Source organism: Aedes albopictus, chromosome 1 (genome assembly GCF_035046485.1).
Source record: "Aedes albopictus strain Foshan chromosome 1, AalbF5, whole genome shotgun sequence".
Classification (NCBI taxonomy): Eukaryota; Metazoa; Arthropoda; class Insecta; order Diptera; family Culicidae; genus Aedes; species Aedes albopictus.
In genome coordinates, this window is record NC_085136.1 from 307,979,810 (window position 1) to 308,002,174 (window position 22,365).

Below are 22,365 nucleotides of genomic sequence, written 5' to 3' on the forward strand. Positions count from 1 at the left end.
GAAGACTAGAAGACTAGAAGACTAGAAGACTAGAAGACTAGAAGACTAGAAGACTAGAAGACTAGAAGACTAGAAGACTAGAAGACTAGAAGACTAGAAGACTAGAAGACTAGAAGACTAGAAGACTAGAAGACTAGAAGACTAAAAGACTAGAAGACTAGAAGACTAGAAGACTAGAAGACTAGAAGACTAGAAGACTAGAAGACTAGAAGACTAGAAGACTAGAAGACTAGAAGACTAGAAGACTAGAAGACTAGAAGACTAGAAGACTAGAAGACTAGAAGACTAGAAGACTAGAAGACTAGAAGACTAGAAGACTAGAAGACTAGAAGACTAGAAGACTAGAAGACTAGAAGACTAGAAGACTAGAAGACTAGAATACTAGAAGACTAGAAGACTAGAAGACTAGAAGACTAGAAGACTAGAAGACTAGAAAAATAGAATACTAGAAGACTAGAAGACTAGAAGACTAGAAGATTAGAAGACTAGAAGTCTAGAAGACTAGAAGACTAGAAGACTAGAAGACTAACTAGAAGACTAGAAGACTAGAAGAATAGAAGACTAGAAGACTAACTAGAAGACTAGAAGACTAGAAGACTAGAAGACTAGAAGCCTAGAAGACTAGAAGCCTAGAAGACTAGAAGACTAGAAGACTAGAAGACTAGAAGACTAGAAGACTAGAAGACTAGAAGACTAGAAGACTAGAAGACTAGAAGACTAGAAGACTAGAAGACTAGAAGACTAGAAGACTAGAAGACTAGAAGACTAGAAGACTAGAAGACTAGAAGACTAGAAGACTAGAAGACTAGAAGACTAGAAGTCAAGAAGACTAGAAGACTAGAAGACTAGAAGACTAGAAGACTAACTAGAAGACTAGAAGACTAGAAGACTAGAAGACTAGAAGACTAGAAGACTAGAAGACTAGAAGACTAGAAGACTAGAAGACTAGAAGACTAGAAGACTAGAAGACTAGAAGACTAGAAGACTAGAAGACTAGAAGACTAGAAGACTAGAAGACTAGAAGACTAGAAGACTAGAAGACTAGAAGACTAGAAGACTAGAAGACTAGAAGACTAGAAGACTAGAAGACTAGAAGACTAGAAGACTAGAAGACTAGAAGACTAGAAGACTAGAAGACTAGAAGACTAGAAGACTAGAAGACTAGAAGACTAGAAGACTAGAAGACTAGAAGACTAGAAGACTAGAAGAATAGAAGACTAGAAGACTAGAAGACTAGAAGACTAGAAGAATAGAAGACTAGAAGACTAGAAGACTAGAAGACTAGAAGTCTAGAAGACTAGAAGACTAGAAGACTAGAAGACTAGAAGACTAACTAGAAGACTAGAAGACTAGAAGACTAGAAGACTAGAAGACTAACTAGAAGACTAACTAGAAGACTAGAAGACTAGAAGACTAGAAGACTAGAAGACTAGAAGCCTAGAAGACTAGAAGCCTAGAAGACTAGAAGAATAGAAGACTAGAAGACTAGAAGACTAGAAGACTAGAAGACTAGAAGACTAGAAGACTAGAAGACTAGAAGACTAGAAGACTAGAAGACTAGAAGACTAGAAGACTAGAAGACTAGAAGTCTAGAAGACTAGAAGACTAGAAGACTAGAAGACTAGAAGACTAGAAGACTAGAAGACTAACTAGAAGACTAAAAAACTAGAAGACTAGAAGACTAGAAGACTAGAAGACTAGAAGACTAGAAGACTAGAAGACTAGAAGACTAGAAGACTAGAAGACTAGAAAACTAGAAGACTAGAAAACTAGAAGACTAGAAGACTAGAAGACTAGAAGACTAGAAGACTAGAAGACTAGAAGACTAGAAGACTAGAAGTCTAGAAGACTAGAAGACTAGAAGACTAGAAGACTAGAAGACTAGAAGACTAGAAGACTAGAAGACTAGAAGACTAGAAGACTAGAAGACTAGAAGACTAGAAGACAAGAAGACAAGAAGACTAGAAGACTAGAAGACTAGAAGACTAGAAGACTAGAAGACTAGAAGACTAGAAGACTAGAAGACTAGAAGACTAGAAGACTAGAAGACTAGAAGACTAGAAGACTAGAAGACTAGAAGACTAGAAGACTAGAAGACTAGAAGACTAGAAGACTAGAAGACTAGAAAACTAGAAGACTAGAAGACTAGAAGACTAGAAGACTAGAAGACTAGAAGACTAGAAGACTAGAAGACTAGAAGACTAGAAGACTAGAAGACTAGAAGACTAGAAGACTAGAAGACTAGAAGACTAGAAGACTAGAAGACTAGAAGACTAGAAGACTAGAAGACTAGAAGACTAGACTAGAAGACTAGAAGACTAGAAGACTAGAAGACTAGACTAGAAGACTAGAAGACTAGAAGACTAGAAGACTAGAAGACTAGAAGACTAGAAGACTAGAAGACTAGAAGACTAGAAGACTAGAAGACTAGAAGACTAGAAGACTAGAAGACTAGAAGACTAGAAGACTAGAAGACTAGAAGACTAGAAGACTAGAAGACTAGAAGACTAGAAGACTAGAAGACTAGAAGACTAGAAGACTAGAAGACTAGAAGACTAGAAGACTAGAAGACTAGAAGACTAGAAGACTAGAAGACTAGAAGACTAGAAGACTAGAAGACTAGAAGACTAGAAGGCTAGAAGACTAGAAGACTAGAAGACTAGAAGACTAGAAGACTAGAAGACTAGAAGACTAGAAGACTAGAAGACTAGAAGACTAGAAGACTAGAAGACTAGAAGACTAGAAGACTAGAAGACTAGAAGACTAGAAGACTGGAAGACTAGAAGACTAGAAGACTAGAAGACTAGAAGACTAGAAGACTAGAAGACTAGAAGACTAGAAGACTAGAAGACTAGAAGACTAGAAGACTAGAAGACTAGAAGCCTAGAAGCCTAGAAGACTAGAAGACTAGAAGACTAGAAGACTAGAAGACTAGAAGACTAGAAGACTAGAAGACTAGAAGACTAGAAGACTAGAAGACTAGAAGACTAGAAGACTAGAAGACTAGAAGACTAGAAGACTAGAAGACTAGAAGACTAGAAGACTAGAAGACTAGAAGACTAGAAGACTAGAAGACTAGAAGACTAGAAGACTAGAAGACTAGAAGACTAGAAGACTAGAAGACTAGAAGTCAAGAAGACTAGAAGTCAAGAAGACTAGAAGACTAGAAGACTAACTAGAAGACTAGAAGACTAGAAGACTAGAAGACTAACTAGAAGACTAGAAGACTAGAAGACTAGAAGACTAGAAGACTAGAAGACTAGAAGACTAGAAGACTAGAAGACTAGAAGACTAGAAGACTAGAAGACTAGAAGACTAGAAGACTAGAAGACTAGAAGACTAGAAGACTAGAAGACTAGAAGACTAGAAGACTAGAAGACTAGAAGACTAGAAGACTAGAAGACTAGAAGACTAGAAGACTAGAAGACTAGAAGACTAGAAGACTAGAAGACTAGAAGACTAGAAGACTAGAAGACTAGAAGAATAGAAGACTAGAAGACTAGAAGACTAGAAGACTAGAAGACTAGAAGACTAGAAGACTAGAAGTCTAGAAGACTAGAAGACTAGAAGACTAGAAGACTAGAAGACTAACTAGAAGACTAGAAGACTAGAAGACTAGAAGACTAGAAGACTAGAAGACTAGAAGACTAACTAGAAGACTAGAAGACTAGAAGACTAGAAGACTAGAAGACTAGAAGACTAGAAGACTAGAAGACTAGAAGACTAGAAGACTAGAAGACTAGAAGACTAGAAGACTAGAAGACTAGAAGTCTAGAAGACTAGAAGACTAGAAGACTAGAAGACTAGAAGACTAGAAGACTAGAAGACTAGAAGACTAGAAGACTAGAAGACTAGAAGACTAGAAGACTAGAAGACTAGAAGACTAGAAGACTAGAAGACTAGAAGACTAGAAGCCTAGAAGACTAGAAGACTAGAAGACTAGAAGACTAGAAGACTAGAAGACTAGAAGACTAGAAGACTAGAAGACTAGAAGACTAGAAGACTAGAAGACTAGAAGACTAGAAGTCTAGAAGACTAGAAGACTAGAAGACTAGAAGACAAGAAAAATAGAATACTAGAAGACTAACTAGAAGACTAGAAGACTAGAAGACTAGAAGACTAGAAGACTAGAAGACTAGAAGACTAGAAGACTAGAAGACTAGAAGACTAGAAGACTAGAAGACTAGAAGACTAGAAGACTAGAAGACTAGAAGACTAGAAGACTAGAAGACTAGAAGACTAGAAGACTAGAAGACTAGAAGACTAGAAGACTAGAAGACTAGAAGACTAGAAGACTAGAAGACTAGAAGACTAGAAGACTAGAAGACTAGAAGACTAGAAGACTAGAAGACTAGAAGACTAGAAGACTAGAAGACTAGAAGACTAGAAGACTAGAAGACTAGAAGACTAGAAGACTAGAAGACTAGAAGACTAGAAGACTAGAAGACTAGAAGACTAGAAGACTAGAAGACTAGAAGACTAGAAGACTAGAAGACTAGAAGACTAGAAGACTAGAAGACTAGAAGACTAGAAGACTAGAAGACTAGAAGACTAGAAGACTAGAAGACTAGAAGACTAGAAGACTAGAAGACTAGAAGACTAGAAGACTAGAAGACTAGAAGACTAGAAGAATAGAAGACTAGAAGACTAGAAGACTAGAAGACTAGAAGACTAGAAGACTAGAAGACTAGAAGACTAGAAGACTAGAAGACTAGAAGACTAGAAGACTAGAAGACTAGAAGACTAGAAGACTAGAATACTAGAATACTAGAAGACTAGAAGACTAGAAGACTAGAAGACTAGAAGACTAGAAAACTAGAAGACTAGAAGACTAGAAGACTAGAAGACTAGAAGACTAGAAGACTAGAAGACTAGAAGACTAGAAGACTAGAAGACTAGAAGACTAGAAGACTAGAAGACTAGAAGACTAGAAGACTAGAAGACTAGAAGACTAGAAGACTAGAAGACTAGAAGACTAGAAGACTAGAAGACTAGAAGACTAGAAGACTAGAAGACTAGAAGACTAGAAGACTAGAAGACTAGAAGACTAGAAGACTAGAAGACTAGAAGACTAGAAGACTAGAAGAATAGAAGACTAGAAGACTAGAAGACTAGAAGACTAGAAGTCTAGAAGACTAGAAGACTAGAAGACTAGAAGACTAACTAGAAGACTAGAAGACTAGAAGACTAGAAGACTAGAAGACTAACTAGAAGACTAGAAGACTAGAAGACTAGAAGACTAGAAGCCTAGAAGACTAGAAGCCTAGAAGACTAGAAGACTAGAAGACTAGAAGACTAGAAGACTAGAAGACTAGAAGACTAGAAGACTAGAAGACTAGAAGACTAGAAGACTAGAAGACTAGAAGACTAGAAGACTAGAAGACTAGAAGACTAGAAGACTAGAAGTCTAGAAGACTAGAAGACTAGAAGACTAGAAGACTAGAAGACTAGAAGACTAACTAGAAGACTAGAAGACTAGAAGACTAGAAGACTAGAAGACTAGAAGACTAGAAGACTAACTAGAAGACTAGAAGACTAGAAGACTAGAAGACTAGAAGACTAGAAGACTAGAAGACTAGAAGACTAGAAGACTAGAAGACTAGAAGACTAGAAGACTAGAAGACTAGAAGACTAGAAGACTAGAAGACTAGAAGACTAGAAGACTAGAAGACTAGAAGACTAGAAGACTAGAAGACTAGAAGACTAGAAGACTAGAAGACTAGAAGACTAGAAGACTAGAAGACTAGAAGACTAGAAGACTAGAAGACTAGAAGACTAGAAGACTAGAAGACTAGAAGACTAGAAGACTAGAAGACTAGAAGACTAGAAGACTAGAAGACTAGAAGACTAGAAGACTAGAAGACTAGAAGACTAGAAGACTAGAAGACTAGAAGACTAGAAAACTAGAAGACTAGAAGACTAGAAGACTAGAAGACTAGAAGACTAGAAGACTAGAAGACTAGAAGACTAGACTAGAAGACTACAAGACTAGAAGACTAGAAGACTAGAAGACTAGAAGACTAGAAGACTAGAAGACTAGAAGACTAGAAGTCTAGAAGACTAGAAGACTAGAAGACTAGAAGACTAGAAGACTAGAAGTCTAGAAGACTAGAAGACTAGAAGACTAGAAGACTAGAAGACTAGAAGACTAGAAGACTAGAAGTCTAGAAGACTAGAAGACTAGAAGACTAGAAGACTAGAAGACTAGAAGACTAGAAGACTAGAAGACTAGAAGACTAGAAGACTAGAAGACTAGAAGACTAGAAGACTAGAAGACTAGAAGACTAGAAGACTAGAAGACTAGAAGACTAGAAGACTAGAAGACTAGAAGACTAGAAGACTAGAAGACTAGAAGACTAGAAGACTAGAAGACTAGAAGACTAGAAGACTAGAAGACTAGAAGACTAGAAGACTAGAAGACTAGAAGACTAGAAGACTAGAAGACTAGAAGACTAGAAGACTAGAAGACTAGAAGACTAGAAGACTAGAAGACTAGAAGACTAGAAGACTAGAAGACTAGAAGACTAGAAGACTAGAAGACTAGAAGACTAGAAGACTAGAAGACTAGAAGACTAGAAGACTAGAAGACTAGAAGACTAGAAGACTAGAAGACTAGAAGACTAGAAGACTAGAAGACTAGAAGACTAGAAGACTAGAAGACTAGAAGACTAGAAGACTAGAAGACTAGAAGACTAGAAGACTAGAAGACTAGAAGACTAGAAGACTAGAAGACTAGAAGACTAGAAGACTAGAAGACTAGAAAACTAGAAGACTAGAAGACTAGAAGACTAGAAAACTAGAAGACTAGAAGACTAGAAGACTAGAAGACTAGAAGACTAGAAGACTAGAAGACTAGAAGACTAGAAGACTAGAAGACTAGAAGACTAGACTAGAAGACTAGAAGACTAGAAGACTAGACTAGAAGACTAGAAGACTAGAAGACTAGAAGACTAGAAGACTAGAAGACTAGAAGACTAGAAGACTAGAAGACTAGAAGACTAGAAGACTAGAAGACTAGAAGACTAGAAGACTAGAAGACTAGAAGACTAGAAGACTAGAAGACTAGAAGACTAGAAGACTAGAAGACTAGAAGATTAGAAGACTAGAAGACTAGAAGACTAGAAGACTAGAAGACTAGAAGACTAGAAGGCTAGAAGACTAGAAGACTAGAAGACTAGAAGTCTAGAAGACTAGAAGACTAGAAGACTAGAAGACTAGAAGACTAGAAGACTAGAAGACTAGAAGACTAGAAGACTAGAAGACTAGAAGTCTAGAAGACTAGAAGTCTAGAAGACTAGAAGACTAGAAGACTAGAAGACTAGAAGACTAGAAGACTAGAAGACTAGAAGACTAGAAGACTAGAAGACTAGAAGACTAGAAGACTAGAAGACTAGAAGACTAGAAGACTAGAAGACTAGAAGACTAGAAGACTAGAAGACTAGAAGACTAGAAGACTAGAAGACTAGAAGACTAGAAGACTAGAAGACTAGAAGACTAGAAGACTAGAAGACTAGAAGACTAGAAGACTAGAAGACTAGAAGACTAGAAGACTAGAAGACTAGAAGACTAGAAGACTAGAAGACTAGAAGACTAGAAGACTAGAAGACTAGAAGACTAGAAGACTAGAAGACTAGAAGACTAGAAGACTAGAAGACTAGAAGACTAGAAGACTAGAAGACTAGAAGACTAGAAGACTAGAAGACTAGAAGACTAGAAGACTAGAAAACTTGAAGACTAGAAGACTAGAAGACTAGAAGACTAGAAATCTTGAACAATAGAGGCTAGAAGGTAAGAAAACTAGAAGACGGAAAGACATCTCTCACTTCAGGCATCTATATTCAACTTCTGCATCTATGCTTTGATACTGTCTTCTGCTCATATCTTCTACTTCTGTCACTTATTTAACACTTGTTGTCAACATTTGCATTTGACTTCTGTTTCTGTCTTCTTTCACTGACATTTTCGCATCTGCTTGCAAGATATGCTTCAGGCTTCTGCTTCCGATGTATTCTATTTTCTTTAGGTTTCTTTGTTCTACTTTTGAACTTTTGTTGTATTTCCTAGTTTTGCTTTTGACTTCCTTCTGGCTTCGAGCTTATCGTTTGGATTTCAACTTCTGTCTTTTTTTTGCTTCTGACTTCTACTAACTTCTGCTTTTGATTTTGGCTTCTGTCTCTGTTATCCATTTCTTCTTCTGAATCTCACTTTTGTATTCCACTTTCAACTTCTGCCCTTCTGCTTTTCTATTGTTATTCTCTGACTTCTGTTTCTCCTAACGTGGTTTCTGCTTCTTGTTTCTACTTCTGATTTCTTCTTCAGACTTCAACTTCTGACTTATTTACTCGACAGTATTCGAATCTATTAAATAGTTTTTTTTCTGCATATTTATTGCTCAAAAGTTCCATTATTTCTTCTATTGATATGTAATCCCAGATAGAAGCTATATATTTTCCCACCGCATCCAATGCATCGTCAACAACCGATGACGCCACCCAACCCAACAAATCGTCCCGATAACTGGCGGCGTGTTGCATTTTCCCACCGCATCCATCGGTCCCGAGTGTTTAATATATGGCCGGCGTCAATGGTGGCGTTCACCGTCCGTCCCTCCTGTGTTGTCTCTGTTTGCGCTGGAGAGTTCATTCGGTCGCAGAAGGTTGCCAATTTGGGGAAACCTCTGTGTCTTCGGTTGTTGCTGCTGCTGCTGCTGACTGCTACTATCTGCCACCGCCACCCACCAGATAGCAGGAGCACCCCAACAACCTCGGTGCTATCATCATCGCCGTCGTCGTCGTCATCGTCATTGCGTACCAACGGCGAAAAGAGCGCCCAACCTGACTAGGGGCCACCACCGCACCGATATAAAAGGTTCAACATTGTCTTCAGGTTCAACCATTTGTTGCTCCAACGTGCTCCCGGCAGGATCCTCCCGAAATTCGGTGGTGTGCAAGGCGACCAAGGGTGTGTGATTCGTGTGTGCGCGCGCGATTTGTGTAGTGTAGTGTGCTCAGAGGAGAATTTCCAAAGGGACTAAGTGATAGCCAACTCAGACAGAACCCCGAAGAGGAGGCCGTTGGGAAATTCTGCGGTGTCGCGCGTTCGGGTAGGAGGCGCTTCTTCCGCCCGCGTTTAGTAGTTCAAGTGGCCCATAAGTGAACGGGCAGATTTATTAGGTTATCGTCGATTGGCTGCTGCGGCGGTGATTCTAAGTGCGGAAGATAGTGGCCAATAAAGTGGTAAATCTCGGTCGCATCGTGATCGATAAGTGCATTTAATGGGCGATTGAATTTTCATGAGGAACAACCTTATCCCAGCAGGAAGGCAAGGATAAACCACGTGCTCGGCTCAACAAAACCGCTGATTTCATTTTGATTGAATGTAAGTGCACCAAGATGTATGAGAAATCATCTAGATCATAACTATGCTTGTTGTGTAATGGGGTTGTGCCCTTTGGTGAACTATTAGTTTGACAGCGGTGTTGTAAACTGTGGCATAGCCGGGTATTAATATAAGCTTTTGAAAATATTCTATTGCTCTCATAATTGCTTTTATTTTTAAATATAGGATTTATAGCATTTAAGTTTATTATGATACTTATTTTAAACAACATCCAGTTCTAATAGGAAAATTAGTAGGAACCTCTGAATTTTTATATCTGGATACATTTCCTCATATTTTGAATTGTTCTTGAATAACGGAGGAATATTTTCAAAATCGGATCATGGAATATTCTGGTTTTTAAACCTGGTGGAAAATGTTTTTCAGTTTACAGAAATTATATTGAAGCAAATTAAAAAAAATGTTTCTGGAAAACTGATAAACATTTTACACCAGGAAAAACAAACACAAAATACCATGATCCTTACTCTAAATGCGTGTGGAGAACGATTTTAGCAATCTTGCTCCAGCATTTAATAAAAAAAATCTCTAAAACTAAAAAAATGAGAAAATACATCCAGTTTTGCCTTGAAAAAAATCTCAAAGGTCATTCCACAGATTTCCGCACGATTTATTTTCAGAAACCTTTTTAAAAAATTGTCTTGAGTTAAAAATAAAACTTTCTGAAAATAGGTTTTGACTGGATGGTTGTTGGTTTTTATGGAAAATTTCGGCTTGCAAGCTAACAAATTGTGTTGATTAATAACCGACACTTCGGTTCGGCTATTGGACTATCTTCAGGACCGTTACACAAATCAACAAGTCACACAATTTGTGTTTAATTTTGGCCCATTCGTTCTGGTGGTGCTGGTGCACAAATGCCTGCGATAGTCTCATATGCATCACAAGCTTGTTAGTAAACATACATGCGAGGATTTGTTTTACAAATGATTTTTTTTTAGAAAAGCTTTGATATATCCTTAGAGAAAACTTTTGTTAAAAATCCTATTTTCTGATAGACACGCTCCATATTTTTTGTTGAAAATTCATGTGAGAATCTGATATGATGCTCTGTTCAAAATTATTAAAAAATATTTATTTTGGGTATTTCTCCATTCAAGCAAAAACAAAAAATCGATAACCAAACTTGATATATTTCTTAAGGTGCCATTACACTGTTTGTCATTATGCCAAATATTTGTCATTGAAGCCCGACAGTCATTCAAGGTTTCTATGATTCACATTGTGTTGGTCATTTGTTAGGCTTGTTTGGCCAAATATTTGTCATGTCTAATGGGACCTTTATATTTGCACCACATGTTGTTTTAGTCTTGTTAGAAACAGAACTAAAGTTATCTTACTTTAAATTTATATTTTTTAGAAAAAAAAAATGAATTAGAAAACAAATTAATTTAAAACATTGTATAGTTTCAGAAACAAATTGATTATGAAAGTTTTAAAAATTGTAGTGAAATCCACATGCCATTCCCCAAAAATCCAACTTCAACTCACATTAGATATTTTCGACTCAAACACGATTCTAAAAATAAACATGAATACCGTAATTAAGCAAATTTCAGAAAAAAAACACTGGTCAAAATAAATAAAAAGGAAACGAATCCAATCTACCTTTTATATATTAACAAACTTTAACAACGTGACTTATTTATAGCAAGTTTTCATCAGCCTTACAAAAAATATCTAGACCATTGGGCTGGATTCCCTAAAAAGGCCTCCAAATGGGTTTTCCAGAAATTCTGCTCAATTAAATATATTTTCAAAATTTTGCATTTTCATATAACTCGACTTACAATCGACATTAAGGAATCAAATGCAATCATTTGGTGGAGCCTCGTGGCCGTGCGGTTTGGGTCACCAAGCTTCTAATCGCACCATGCTATGGGGTGAGGGATCGATTCCCGCTCCGGTTGATGAAACTTTTCGTGAGAATAGTTTCATCTCCGTATCCACTGGTGCATGCTCCGTGTGTCCCTTGTCTCATGTTATGTTTCATTCAGTCTGTACAGCCAAGGGCTGAAGACAATGTCCGCGTCTTTTTTTTATCTGGATGCATTTCATTCCTGATATCACACTTGCACAATTTATGCTATTTCGTCTGAATATTCTAGCACAGACAATCAATAAGGAGATTTGCGTCAGATGTATTGCGTTATAAGAAATTTACTTTCATTTTCTCAATAAATGCCACCTTGTTATCTATTTTTTTCCAATTTCAAATTGGGCTCTCCATTTAGAGACAAAATCTCATTTTTATTGTATACGATCTAAAGAGAGTCCCGACTCAAATTGCGAATTGCACGGAATATTGTGTAAAACTTTTGACTGCATGCATAAAAATGGCTGACTTTTCAACCAGCAACAGCATATTATGTGTAGATGATCCCATGTAAGCCTAACACGTGAGTATCGATATATTGTGCGCCCAATGGTCATGATAAAAAATAATTAATATAGTAAAAATTTCAACTTTAATGTGATGAAAAATCGAGCCAAAATAATCCAGAGCCATGGAGTATCACCTACTAGATAGAATCATTACACATATGTAATGATAATATAGAGAAAATTAAATTATTCATTCTATCAGACACGAAATTTATCGACCTGTTTACTTTTCAGTGGTTTGAAAATTTAAATTGTCTTCAGTTTCAGGCGCCGTCTTGTAAAGGCTAGTGACAGAAATAAAAAAAAACTTTCAATAATTTGTCAGTTAATAACTCTGATAATAACAAGATCATGGAGCGTTAAAACATTGATTGGTAAACGTCAAATGGAAGAAAATGAGGTTTGAGGTTGAAAAACATTTTCGCATTTTTTCCTGCACAAACTGTACATCTATAGAGGAGTTTCTATGGAAATTACTGGATAAATTCCTGCAAGTATACCAGTAAAAAAATGTGGAGGAATCCAAGCAAAATTTCTCGAAAGAATCCATAGGAAAATCCCTAGAGAATTTCTTGAAAAAATACACGTAGTAATTCTAGGAGGAATTTGGAGAAATCCTTAGAGAAACCTCTGGATACATTGTTGTAGGAGTTCATGCCCGAGCAAAGGCGGATAACTAAATGATATCACTTTGATAATAAACTATGTTATCGGTATTAACATCTTGTTACTTTTGTGATCATCTTTTCCAACTGATTTCAGATGATAACAAATTTAGTTATCAATAATTGTGGTCTATCACGATAACATAAAAATACTTAATAATAACAAAATATGTTATCAGTTTCAAACGCGCATTTCAAAGCTTTTCCAGAACTGAGGGTCTGGCGGACCTCGAATCTAAAAGTAGATTCCGCTTTCCATCTTCAATGCGACTGCAGTACGAAAGCGTAGCCTTCAACCACTCTCCCTCTCACTGAGTCCCGTTGGTATACGGGCTATCGGCTGTGACCGACAATCACTCGATCAGGGTTCAAGACCCGTCTGGGCGCAATAGTTGAAAACATTGTTTGTAAATTATAAGAAACTTTTTGTCTAAAAAATTTCGCTAGAAATTTGTCATAGAATTCGTTTAGGTATATTGCCATGGGTTCCTTCCAGAACTCCGCCAGGGATTGCATTAAAGAATTTTCTAGAGATTTGTTAACAAACTCCTTTGGAAATATCTGCACGGACTCGATTCATTCAGAATTTTTATACTAAGATTCCTTCGGAAATTTTTTCACTGACTAGAATAATAAATTATTCCAGTAGATTTTTTCAGAAAGTCTAGCAGAGATTCCTTCAGACATTAGTACAGGTATTCCTTCGAGAAGTTAACCAGTGATTTTTTCAGGAATTGCTTCAAGGATTCCATTAAAAATTCCCATAGGAATGTGTCCAGGATATTATTCAGGAACAGGGATGCCAGATGATTTTTTGAAAAATCTGTATCAGTTTTTTTTTTAATCTGTAACCGATACAAACATAAAATAGCTTCTCTAGATCAATAATCTGTATTTCACATAAAACGAAATCTGTACGCATGTTAAAAAATCTATATAAATTATGCAGATAAATCTGTATGGCATCCCTGTTCAGGAAGTCATCCCAAAAATCTGGCAGGAGTTCCTCCAGGAACTCCTGGAACTTTTCAGGAAATATCTCTCGGAATTCTTTCAGGAATTTCTTAAGAAAAATCACAAGAGCTTTTGCTAGGGATCCTTGCAGATACTTATTTAGGGGTTTCTCCTAGTATTCTTACAGATAATTGTATTCGACTATTTATTCAGAAATTTTCCTAAGAATTTTCCGAAGAATTTCTACAGGAAGTTTTAGGAGTAATTTCTGAGATTTCTACAGGTATTCTTCAGAAATTCCTGGTCGGATTGTATCTGGAGTGTCAGGGGTTCTTTCAAAAAGATATTCAAAAACTTTTAGAGATTTTTCCATGGATATCAGCCAAGCTTTAAAGCTCTTTTTGGGAGTTTTCAAAAATTCCTTTAGAATATTCCTAAAAAATCCAACAGTGATTTCTTTGTACTTTTTTTCCCCAATATTTCACCAATAATTTCTTGAGCAAATCCTATATGAATTCCAGCAGAAATGCCTACAAGGGTTATATTTAGAAATTGTCAATGTTGTTCCCTCAAGAATTTTCCTGTGATTCCTTCAGAACATTCCACCATAAAAAATTGATAGGGCGATATGCGTCAGAAATATTCCGCTTCAAAATATTCTCTTTCGTTTTCTCAATAAATACTGCCTTATATTACAATTTTTCCAATTTCAAATTGGGCCCTTGAATAAAAGATAAAATCTCATTTTTATTGTATACCATCTATCATGATATTCTGATGGCAACTGTACTATATCAGGAGGAATCTCTGAAGAATTTCCAGGTGGAATCCCCGAAGGACTTTCAAGAGGAATACCGAAGGATTTCCTGGAAGAATCCTTGTAAGATTTTCAGAGGAAATCTTCATAGTATTTTCAGGTCGAACCCCCGAAGGAATTCTAGGATGATTCCTCAAAGGACTTTCTAGAGGAATTCCCGAAAAGATTCCTGGAGGAATACCAAAAGGAAAACCTAGAGTATTCCCTAAAAAAAATCCTAATGGAAATCTTGTGCAACCAATTCTTTTTTGTGGACGAATATTTACGAACATCATACGACAGCGTAACTAGTCGGACATTGTCCCGAAGATGGGCAACATCGCGTCCGAAACCGGTCGACAGAATAGGTATTTTTTTAATCTTTAAAACAATAAGAGTTATGTAAGAATGTAAGAACAATAAGTGTTATGTCTTGTCTCGCGTCGCGTATTGTGAACGCTTGTAGGAACTCCTTGAGGAAATTCTGGAGATATGCCTGATTATACTCCTTAAGGAACTTAGGGAACTCCAAAAAGAATCCATGAAGGAACATCTGTAGGAGTTGTTGAGGCAACTACTAGTGAAATCTTCGATCCACTTGGAGGCATCCCTGAATCCTCCTGGAAAAATCTCCAAACGAACTCCATGTATGAATTCCTGGAGGAGTCCCTAAAGGAACTCTTTGAGAAATTCCTGTATATATGAATCTTAGAAGAAACACTTGAACTAATCCCTAAATGAAGTTCTGAAGGAATCCATGAACTAGTTTTGGGAGCTATTCTTGGAGAGTAAGGTCTGAAGGAAATCCTGGAGTTACTGCTGAAGAAACTTCTGAACGAATCCCTGAAAGAATTCCAGGTGAAATCTCTGAAAGAACTCCTGGACTTATCCCAGAATTACCTGTAGGAGTTGCTAAAAGAAACTTGTGGATGAAATCCTAATGGATTTTCTAGAGGCGTCCCTGAATCTTCCTGGAACTATTGAGGAGATCCCTGACGGAACCCATGGAGAGATCCCTGAAGGAACTACTACGCTGTAGGAATTAACGAAGGGATTCCTGGATTAATCCCTGGAGAAACTACTGTACGAATAACTGAAAGATCTCCTAGATAATTCCATAAAAGATCTCCTAAATGAAGGTATCCCGAAGGAATTCCAGAAGGGATCCTTCACAGATCGAAAAAAGAATGTAAAATTCTGTGACATATGATGCACATGATTGGAGCTTAGGATATCACAGAAGTTTACATGACATATCATGTAAGAGTCATAAAATATCATGTAAACTTCCATTATATGTCATGTAATTCAGCATGACTCTGTGTGTTTACATGACATATAAAAATATGTTAGACCAACAGGTCTTAGAAAAAAAATATTTATTTGAACTAAAACTTAATTACATTTGAACATTATAGTTTTAACTCACTAAACCGATATTGAAAAGAGTCGAACGCGTCACGATCTAGAAACTGAATGAATTATGATACCGAGTTGCCTACCAACTGTACTCAATACTCCTAACTGCTGACTAAGCTGGGTAAAGTCCACCGGTCGGATTGCTGATGTCTGCAGTGGCGCGATCGAATAAATTGGGCCATTGGTTTAGGAATGCTGAACTTGCTGTTATCCAGTGTGTAACTATATAACACAAATTTACATGATATATCATGTAAACCATCATAACACTAAGTATACATGACAAAACTGAAGCTCACATGACGTGTAAGTCTCATTATTTTTATCTGTGTTGTCGAAACTACAATTTGATGCCTTATTAGATGATTTTATTTTGTCTATATGATGGTGTTTGTAATCTCTTCGAATCTACTCGACTTAAAAATGTCACATAGGTGTTGATTTTCCAGAAGGGAACCCAGAAGGAACTCCAGGAGAGAATTCCAGGGGAAGTCCTTGACAGAATCCTGCAAAAATTACTGAAGGAGTTGCGGGGATAATTCCCGATGGAATTTCAGAAAGTATACCTATCCCTAGATTCCTTGGGATTCCCTGAGGAAATCTTGAAGAAATTCTAGGAAGCAACTCCTGTAGGAACCCTGAAGGAACTCATACAGCAATCCCTGAAAGAATGCCAGGAGAAATCACTGATTGGAATTCTGGAGGAATCCCTGAAGAAATTCCTACAGTAATCTCTGAAGGACCTCCTATGGGAATCCCTGAAGGATCTTGTATATAAATGACTGATGGATCTCCTGGAGGCATCCCCGAATCCTTTTTAAAGAATATCTAAAAAAACTCTCGGAGTAATCCCTGAAGTTAACCTGAGAGATCTTCCTAAAAAACAAATCCATGGTGTAACTCCCAAAGGCATCCCTGAATCCTCCTGGATGAATCTCTGAGGCAACTCCTGGAGAGATCTCTAAATGAACTATTGGAAAAATCTCAGATTGAAATTTTAGAGGAATATCCGAAGGACCCAGGTAACCAAAGCAGTTAAAATTGCCTTAATGCTAATCAGCCGTATATGCGCCATAAGTGCTAACTAAATGCAGGTTTCAACCCGATATACGGCTGATTAAATGCTAATCTCTCCTAACCCCCCCCCCCGCAAAATGTTAAAAAATGAAATCAAAAATTTTCCCTGCCCATTTTACGGCTTTTCCTTGCTCTTCTATTTTTTCTCACTCCTGTGGAACTTTTGCGGCTCGGAGCACGTTCTGAACTGTTGTTGTTGTTCTTTATTTTTGCTGATTTCAGCCAAATTAGGATTCAATCCCTCAATCCTCGGGTTGACGCTACACCGCGCTTCAGGGTAAGCTATAGATGATTAGATAACACTAGTCGACAAAATTGAAACTTTTTTCACGCACTTTGACCATTTGTTCCATTTCTATTGGAATTTGACCCGCTGATTTCGAATCTGACTTCAAGAATTCCTGTAACACGTACAGTTTTTGAGAAAAATAGGATTTTATTAACAAAATTTAATATGTCATAGAAAATAAAATATTGGTATTTTAACTTTAAATTTTTCATCTGCTCATTATAACTAATATTTATATTCAATAGATTTTGATCCACAGATTCTTTATCTGACTTAAGAATTTCAGTAACACGCAAAATTTTCGAGAAAATACGGTTTTATTCACAAAATTTTATATTTTCTATTTTCAATGAACTATTGTCTTTATAATTTTATTTTTTTTCATCTGCTCATCAGCAATATTAATATTTATTAGATTTTCATATTCTGACTCGAAATCTGACCTAAGAATTTCTGTAACACGTATTTTTTTTAGAGAAAAATAGGGTTTTATTCACAAAATTTCATATTTTAATACAAAACAAAATCTTGTCTTTATAATTTAGAATTTTTCATCTGCTTATCATAACCAATAGTTATACTCAATAAATTTTGATCCACTGATTCAGAATCTAACTTAAGAATTTCAATAACACGTAAAATTTTGAGAAAATAAGGATTTATTCACCATATTTCATATTTTCATGGAAAATAAAATATTGTCTTTATAATTATGTATATTTTATTTCATCTGCTGATCATAATCAATTTTTATATTAAATGGATTTTGATCCACTGATTCATAATATTCATAATAATATTGTTCATGATGAGCAGATAATAAAAAATAAAATTATAAAGACAATATTTCATTTTTTATGAAAATATGAAAATTTGTGAATTATACCCTATTTTTTTCAAAAAAAAATACGTTTTACTCAAATTCTTATGTCAGACTACGAATCAATGGATCAAAATCCAGTAAAAGTAATTATTGTTTATGATGAGCAGAGAAAAATTTAAATTATAAAGACAATATTTCATTTTTTTTAAGAAAAAATGAAATTTTGTGAATAAAATTCTATTTCGCTCAAAAACTGTATGCGTTTCAGAAATCTGAAGTCAGATTCCGAATCAGTATACGAGAACCTATTGAATATGAATATTAGTGAAGATGAGCAGATAAAAAAAATAAAACTATAAAGACAATATTTTATTTTCTATGGAAGTTTTAAATTTTCTGAATAAAAATCCCTTTTTCTCCAAAATTTTACGTGTTACAGTAATTCTTAGGTCAGATTACGAATTAGTGGATCAAAATCTATTTAATAAAAAATATTTGTTAAGATGAGTAGAAAAAAGCTTCAAATTTAAAAAGAGAATAATTTTATTTTCTCTGAAAATATGAAATTTTGTGAATAAAACCCCATTTTTCTCAAAAACTGTACGTGTTACTGAAATTCTAAGGTCAGATTCTTAATCAGGGGATCAAAATCTATCGAATATAAATATTGGTTGAGATGAGCAGATTTAAAAATAATAATATAAAGACAATAGTTTATTTTTTATGAAAATATGAAATTTTGTGAAAAAAAATCCTATTTTTCTCAAAAACTGTACGTGTTACAGCAATTCCGAAGTCAGATTCGGAATCAGCGGGCCAAAATCCATCAGAAATGGAACAAGTGGTCAAAGTGCGTTATCCACTGTCGACCAGTGTAATTTGCACTGGAATTTTGATCTATTTGAGGCTGACACCGGCAGTTGCTTCGTTATGATATGGGTTCGCCAGGTGCTGATAATAAAATCAATCATAAGGAACCACCAATGAAATTCATTTGCCAAAGCATGCTATTCCCATTGATTTCCTTCGTTGTTAGCATTACATATCATTATTAGAATTAAGCAAGTCGCACAGATTCGTAGGTGGTACAGTCTTGGACCGCTGTTATGAGGGTTGCCTCCTTCCCGTCCGTTACCAAAGCACAGAAATTTGGGGCTAATTACTGACTCTTAGACGAGATTGACACAATCCTCCAACGGTCAAGAGCTGTCCTGGCCAAGTCCTTGCGACAGCTGAGTGATGGGAAAGGAAGATTAGTTGGACACCTATGAAAGGCGTAGAGACCTCTACGTCCTCTCAGGCCTAGGTGTCACGGGAATTGGAATGTTGTTAATGGAAGGGTAAACTCCAAAGGATACGTTTGGTTAACGTTCAGGCACCCCATTTTGAAAACGATATGCAGGAACAGACTCACCAAATTATACGACTTCCAGTACTTTCAAGGCTTCCATTAGGATCTCCCGGTCATCCAGCAGCGTCGCCAAAAACCACTCACACATCATTAAATTTAAAAGCTTTAAAAGCACAACCGCCACAATCATACAATCACCCGCGAAGTAGATTTTCCCGGCAGCGGAAGTCTTCAATATAAAAGCCTATTTCTCCCCGTCGAAGCAAAAATAAAGAACATCACTGAGCTTTTTTCAGTTTCACACGAGAAAACTTTGGTAAAATCTAAATTTACTTTCTAGTAACACAAAAATTATAGACTTTTTATTTTGAAATATTAAAACTTGAGCACCCCCATTGATTTCCTTCGTTGTTACCTATGAATTGCGGTACATGCGAATGATAATGGCTTCTACAGCTGTGGGACGTACATTAGAAAGTGGAAATGTGTTGTGGTCTTAGCATCACTACTCTCTTTGAGCAGTTTTATGGCAATAAACATGCCTGGGAACCAAAACTTACCGTGCATTTGAAATGCTATGCAACTGCTGTCAGATTTTAAGTAGCATTTAAATTGTTAATATAGGGCAGTTTAGCAGTCGAACTGATGTGATACGGCAGTAATGCAGATATTAAACAGAAATACAACTTATTCAAATTCTTATTGGTTACCTGGGGAAGGATACATCGTTCGGCGTCGGCGTGGAAGATGAATGTGAATATCAATCGTTCCCGTAACTTTAATCTGAAAATGCTCGTGATTCAGGCAGCATATGCGCTTCTAATTTTGACTCTTCATCTGAGCAATCCCATGTTTTCCCAAGTAACATTTTGGTCAGGAATTAGTCTTGTAGGGACTTTGAGAACCGTCATAAAACTTATTTTATTATGGTTTTATGTGAGTTCTAAGTACCTCTTTTTTAGACTATTTGACTAAACATTTTAACTGAAAAATTGCAATGATTGATGCTTTAACCCGTTTGACCTCAGGTAAAAAATAAAAGTTCAAAAAATCGCCAACAGCCCATCTCTCAACAGAATTTAACCAAATTTTGAACACAAACTCGCACAACACCATAGTTTTGGAAGCATACGGGATCAACATTTTCTTTGACTTCAGGACGAAGTAAGGCCGGTGAGTCACTGGATCAAGTCGGGCAAAAAAAAAAAAAAGGCCACGATTTACACGCCCATAACTTTCTTCTCAACGAATTATTTCAATGGGAGTTTGCACATTCCGTTGTCTAACGATAGTTGATGTTTTTTTTTTTACTATTTCGTTTATTTCAAGGCTCACCCGCCAAATTTAGCTTAACAGAGCCGGTTTTCATTTTCTATTTTGTATAGGATAATTTACATCGTTAATAAATTTATTTTTTGATGACCCTTCTTTCTCATCCGGTGATAACGTTTGTACCGCATGATCAGCGTTTGGGGGACACTGATCAGTGCAAGCCTTTTTCGTTGCAAGCTGTGCATTGTTGCGCCTCGATCGCCGTCGCTTGTTCGATGCACTATTGTGTTCGGTGGATGAGCTCGATGCTTTGTCATCATCAGTCCAGTCGTCGTCATCAGTCTTCTGTTGGTTTGTTGTTTCTCTGCGTGCTGTTTTGTTCACGTGAACGGGTGATGATGGCGTTTGCCACTCTTCGTTTATCGGTGGGAAATCATCACAATTGAATAACCCGCCGAATGACTTTGACGTCGTCGAAGTTGGTGTTCTCACATTTTGAGGGGAAGAAACGACGTTCGAGTCCGGGCATTTTCCGCCAGAGTGAGACGGTTGGCCGCAGTGGCGACATGATTTCGGTTGATCGATGTAAGAAACCATGGTTTCGTGAGTTTCGATGGTAATGAACGAGGGAATGTGACGGAGTAGGTTCATTCTCAGTACTCGCACCCCGTTGGGTATACCAGGAAAGTAGTGCTTCCACTTCTCATTCCTGATGGATATTACCTCGCCATACTTTAATATATGGTCAGCGATTGTGACGTGGCTCATTGACGGGGGAAGATCGTGCACCCGTACCGTCACGGCATCACAATCCACGAAAATCGGTATGCGAAACTTTACGTCTCCACAAAGCATAACTTTCCTCCAGTTATGCTCTTTTTGATAGCGAACAGCAATTTCATGAGAAATCATCTCAATGAACACGCAGTTGCGGGTATGGTGCAACTGTATGCTCCGAATGTCCGAATATTGAAGCTTAATTTCATTCTTTAAAAAATCTCGCACTTAAGCAATTTCAGGGCGAAAGCAAGAAAGACAAAGAATTACGTCTGACGCGAGCAATGTCTGGCTAGCAACTGATAGTTGATGTTGCTACAGGTTCGAATATGAGATTTTCCGATAGGTTTCTTTTGAGTTCTTCAGATATTTAACATTTCTGAACCATCCAAGTCGTCATTTGCGTTTGTTGTTTTCAAATGAAATTAAACACGAGATATTATTCCCTTATTGACCCCATAGATCATCGGAGACATCTTTAGAACATGTGTTACCCTTGTAGTACTGTTAATATTTCCTGAATATCTCGATGGATTGTCCAAATCCGTCCTTACAAAACATGAACACTCGAAATAATCACCAAGGATTATTTTCAATTATTTTTATCGCTTTTATTTGCACCAATACTTGAACATCTGTATAATGTTTGTTATATCAACGAACAGTAGAAATTTTGGACGATCTGATTGAAGTCACGCCTTGACTACAGACAACCATAGATGGTCTACAATTGGACCTATTTGCATGCGGAAAAAAACCGTTAGCTCCAGAAACCAATACTACATCGAACAGGAGTAAGTAAAAGCCTCGACTAGAGGCAAACTCCCATTGAAAAACTTCATTAAGAAGAAAGTTGTAGGGGTGCAAAGCGTACTTGGCCTTATTTTTGCCCGACTTGACCCGGTGACCCACCGGCCTTACTCCGTCCAGAAGTCCAAGAAAATGTTGATCCCGTATATTTCCAACACTATAGTGTTGTGCGAGTTTGTGTGCAAAATTTGGTTGAATTCTGTTTAGAAATGGGCTGTTGGCGATTTTTTGAACTTTTATTTTTTACCTGAGGTCAAACGGGTTAATCAAAACTCAAACTGTAGCTAAAGCAATCTAAGTTGGAGTGAAATTTTACAAATAAATTATATATGGGCTACATTGTCAATC

The 22,365-nt window shown here is 36.8% G+C and overlaps 1 protein-coding gene across 1 annotated transcript in view; it reads left to right on the forward strand.

Moving 5' to 3' along the window:
- Positions 1-8,777: 8,777 nt before the first annotated feature.
- The window catches only part of LOC109408266 (uncharacterized), a 51,279-nt gene continuing 37,691 nt past the window's right edge, over positions 8,778-22,365 (forward strand). Inside the window, exons 1-2 of the mRNA XM_019681529.3 lie at positions 8,778-9,236; positions 9,315-9,378. The gene's annotated coding sequence lies outside the window, so the exon portion shown is untranslated. The remainder of the gene's footprint in view (positions 9,237-9,314; positions 9,379-22,365) is intronic.